The sequence below is a fragment of the Phacochoerus africanus genome, chromosome 2 (genome assembly GCF_016906955.1).
Source record: "Phacochoerus africanus isolate WHEZ1 chromosome 2, ROS_Pafr_v1, whole genome shotgun sequence".
In the NCBI taxonomy this organism is placed as follows: domain Eukaryota; kingdom Metazoa; phylum Chordata; class Mammalia; order Artiodactyla; family Suidae; genus Phacochoerus; species Phacochoerus africanus.
In genome coordinates, this window is record NC_062545.1 from 40,254,111 (window position 1) to 40,258,962 (window position 4,852).

The following is a 4,852-nucleotide window of genomic DNA, read 5'->3' on the forward strand; positions in this document are numbered from 1 at the left end:
GGTGGTTAGTATGGAGGGCTGAGTAAATCCTGTCAGTACCTGAGCTGGGTTTGGATTTGATTGTTGCTAGTTTAACCTTTATTGAATGGCAGGCCTTAAATTCCTATAGTGTGGTCTATTGTTGCCTGGTGCTGAGAGTGTTGTCTGGAGTGCTGGAGGGCTTTTCACAGTACTACTGTTCCATCTTCATCTTTCAGGAGTCCTACATGGCTACACTACAGACAGGATGTCTCCCAAAGTTCTTACCCTTCTCCAGATTGCTATTGATTGCTACTCATGTTACAGGGAAAGAGTGCTCTATTATCCTGGTCTAGCCTAATATTTAGGTAGGCTGTCTGCTCCAGGGCTTAGTGGTGGAGTGTTCATAGACCTGGCTTTCTTCCTCATGTCAGCCAAACCCTGCCTTGTATATTTCAAATGTCTTGGGTGGGAGAGTGTTTCCTACTTCCTCACTGGTAGCAGACATCTGCTTTGTATCAGTGTAGGATCTTGAGTATAAGAGGGTGACCTGCCTCTCTTTCAGGAGCAGAAAAATTTTCCTTCTCCCCTTTCTACTCATCCCTCAGAAACTGTAGGTATATCTATGTCCTGAAGATAGGAGGACTTCCTAATCACTCCCCTGAAGTAGATGGGTGATGCCTCTACCCCTCCCCAAGAAACATAAGGCTTTTGCCTGGATCCTGGAGGAGTAGCACTTCCTGCTTCTATTCCAGTAACTTAATGCTTTTTCTTTTTAGAAGAGGAGGGTCTGAGAAAATACAAAGTTTTATCTCTGCTCCAGGAGTAGCTGATCACTTGCACACTGATGTTACTGAGGGAGACTCTCCAGTTTTCTGCCTTGACCTTCAATTTTCATGGAATTGGCTCATGGAAAAATATTTGTCAGTGAGTATAAACATACTTGTTCCTAGGGATTTGCGTTTTTCCAAACTTATATGCTAGTCAATTCTCAGCCTTTAAGAAATTGTTAAAATTTACTGTGATTTATTCTTACTCACTTCTATGGTTAGCATCTCCTCCTCTCAGATCTTGCCAAAGGTGAAAATTTCTGTGTACTCTTTCTCCTCAGAGAGCATGTTACTCCTTGGAATTCAGAGCATTTGCTTGCTTTGCAACCTCAGCTCTCCTACAGAGTAAAGAAAATACAGATTTTTGTACATTATTGGGCTTTTTCTTGTTGTCAGGATGATAGCAACATTCTCGTGGTTTTTTTTGAATCCTAAGCAGATGCAGAGTCTCCCTGAGTCCCCATAGTTGTTTTAAAGCATCTGGTTAGTGGAACAGATGCATTAATTTAATGGAGTTGATATAACAACAACAAAAAAATCTAAATTTGAGGCTTAAGAGTATGAAGCATAACTTTAAAATGATTACAACATTGAAATATGGTCATTAAAATCACAGGGAAGTTGTACATAACAAAACTGGATATTGGTACCTGGAAGTGTTAATGTAAATAAGGAATTATGTGACATTTTGTAGATTTCTATGGTTCATAACAAAAATATTAGTTTTACTTTATGTTGGTCAAATAAGTTACTTGGGGGAAATAGAATGCAAATTTTATCTTAAAGGGTATATTATGGATTAGCCAAGAAAGAGAGAAAAGTAGTCAAGGTGAGAAAAGCAGCAAGTTCAAAGGCATGAAAGTAGAAAATGAGAAGTGAGATTTTGGTATACTGGAAAACCATAAAGATGCTGGCCTTATTTTGTTTATCTACATCAGAGTTGGCAAACACAGCCATGGCCCACATCTAGTCAGCCTGGTTTTGTATGACCAGTGAGCTAAGAATGGTTTTTACATTTTCAAAGGGTTGTTAAAAAGAGAAAAAAGATGGAGGAGGAGGAGAAGGATAGAGGAGATAAAAGAGGCCAAAAAGGAGGAGGAGACTAAGACTGTATGTGGCTTGTAAAGCCTAAATATTTACTATCTAAATTTTCACAAAATAAGCTTTCTAACCCCTGATCTGTATAATTTTCTTATTTGTTATTCTATTATAGAGAAGTGGAAATCTCCCCAAATTTTCAAAATTTATACTAAATATAACTGTCATATTATCTAATTCTTCTTTAATTTGCTTTTGATTGCTTTATCAAATTAAACTGCTTATAATTACATGTTGTACTATGATATTTTTGCATAATCCACATTTTTTACAGTTCTGATTCATTAAATGTGGATTTATAATTTAGCAGATCACACATATTGCCATTCACTTTTACACTGCCCTTTATTTATTGTTGAGCCAAATATAACCATAATTTCATTTTTCAAATTGCCATAAATCCATGTTATACTTAAGGGGTTTGATAGGACGTACAAAGGATAGACAAGACCATGAAATGACCATAATGTATAAAAAATTAGTGAAATAATAGATAGATAGTGGTTTTTTTCCCATCAAGATAGTTTTTGGTTTAGGCTTTTTTTTTTTTTTTTTTGGCTGCACCTGTGGCATGTGGAAGTTCCTGTACAGAATTTGTGCCACAGCAGTGACCTGAGCCATAGCCATGACAAAGCCAGATTCTTAAACCATTGCACCAAAAAAGAACCCCTCCATAAATAAAGTTTTACTTTCTCATTTGTTCCATGTCCTTCCTTTTTTAAAAAAAATTCCTATTTCCCATCTTCCATCAGATGGCTGAGACAACCACATCAATTAGACAGGGCTGATCATCTAATATGTGTTTTTCTTCTCTCTTTCCTTCTTTTTGACAGTGATAATGCTTGTTAGTGCATCCTCAGAAGATGTGTGTTTTCAGGAATCTAAAAAACTCAATCTGATATTGCGATTTTTTTTTCAGTTACTGATTTTTTTTAAAAAAATTATGTCAAAACAAAGAGAATGTTATTTGGATGGATAATTGTGAGATTTTATTAAAGCATTTCATACTTGTCTCCATTTTAATGGGCAATTGATAACAGTATTTAAAAATGACATATTATATTTTCATAAATATCGCTTAATATTTAACTTTTATCTGGTCTGGCCCTCAATCAAAAATGTGTCCTTAACTGGTAAAAATATTTGATGGCTTACAATGTGCTTTTAACTATTTCACTTGCATCTTCAGATATACCGTAGAAATAATTTCTTCATGGGGAACTTCAATCTGTTACATGAATTTGTTCAGGGATTGGCATGCAGTGGGCAGAAAGACCAGGAGCATTACTTTCTGACATTTGTTGCTCTCTACAAATAGATACCAAAACACAACAGGAAAATACCTGTTTGTTTCAGATATTTTAGAAAACAGTTTATCAGTCCTAAAAGTCTAATCTGATATTTTTCAGTCCTAGATGTAAAGATCAAAAGGATAATGGAAAAGTCAAAGTAAGTATAAGGACAACAAGGAACATGAGTTCATTTTTATTGGTCCTGTTTTATTAGTGGATTTAACCAAAGAATTTCATAACATGCTTTTTAATAGTTCACCGCTTGACTCTGAGGCTTTGAAGATTGCTGGCATCCCCAAAAGCCTCATGGACTTCATGGAGAGGAATACAGACTCTTTTTAAGATAAAATGTCAAGATAAAATTGGTAGGTTTTTTTTTTTGTTAAGACATAGAGATTTAAACCTTGGATTAAAAACACAGCAGAGGAAAAGAAAACATATTTTGACATTCAACTTTCAGATGTGGAGACCTCGAAATTATATTTGCAACAACCTGTTAACAAATGGTCATGGTCTCAAATATTTGGGAACAAATCCTTCAGGCTTAGAAAATTACTAACATTTGCTTCTCAACTTTGGGGTCAACAGTAAGTCTGCACACTTCCAGCCTTAAACATTTTCAATCAAGACATTGATTAATTTATTGAATTTTTACTTGGATCAAGAAGTATCAGTAGTTCCTGTGTCCTGGGAACTTCCACAACCAAAAAAAAAAAAAGGAAGTATTAGTAGAAAATAATATTGTATAATCCTACTGATCATTTTTAAGAAGCTTGATTGATTTATGCTATTGACAAAACTGTGTCCTTCAGATATTCATACACTGAAGTCTTAATCCCTAATGTGACTTGTCTAAAGACAGAGGCTTTTGGAGATAATTAAAATTAAATTAATTTTAATAAAGATGGAACCCTAATCTGGTAAGACTGTGGCTTTATAAGAAAAGGATGACTCTGTGCATGTATGTGTGTGTGTGTGTGTGTGTGTGTTGCATGTGAGAACACAATGACAAGGAAGCCATCTGAAAGCTAGGAAGAGAGCTCTTACCAGAAATTGAATCTTGCTGGACCTTGATCTTTGATCTTCCAGCCTCTAGAACTATGAAAAAAAATTTCTGTAGTTTAATCAGTCTATGATATTTTGTTATGGCAGCTTGAACTAGCTAGGACAATTAATTTGCATCCTGTAGCTGCCTTAATTTTATCCAGGATATATGAGAATAAATACTCCCTTAAAATACTATAAAAGATTGCCCACAAAGGAAAAAATTCAGCAAACAAAATAATTGCCTAGAGATGTCGATAATTGATCCTGTAGTTAAATTACCTATTCATACCACAAAATGCAACTGCATTTTATGGTTAAGGATGAGCATAGTATGGCTTTCCCCTTTTCAGCAGACTGGAACTTCTTAGGAAACATATTCTACTACTGAAAGGTTAAAGCTTTCTTTCAAATTATGTACTGCAGATATTTAATTGGATAAAAATTCAGTGTTATGTCTAGCAATTCAAAGGTTACGTTAGGGGAGTTCCTGTGTGGCTCAACAGGTTACGAACCTGACTAGTATTCATGATGATGCAGGTTCGATCCCTGGCCTCACTCAGTGGGTTGGGGATCAGCATTTCTGTGAGCTGTAGTGTAGGTCAGAGACGCAGCTATGATCCTGTATTT

At 35.5% G+C, this 4,852-nt stretch overlaps 1 long non-coding RNA gene across 1 annotated transcript; it reads left to right on the plus strand.

Annotated features, from left to right (window-relative positions):
* Positions 1 to 539: 539 nt before the first annotated feature.
* Positions 540 to 3,537, plus strand: LOC125121010 (uncharacterized). Its single transcript, XR_007133371.1, has 3 exons — positions 540 to 885; positions 3,296 to 3,335; positions 3,433 to 3,537. It is a non-coding gene; the product is annotated as an uncharacterized LOC125121010 (long non-coding RNA).
* Positions 3,538 to 4,852: the final 1,315 nt, after the last annotated feature.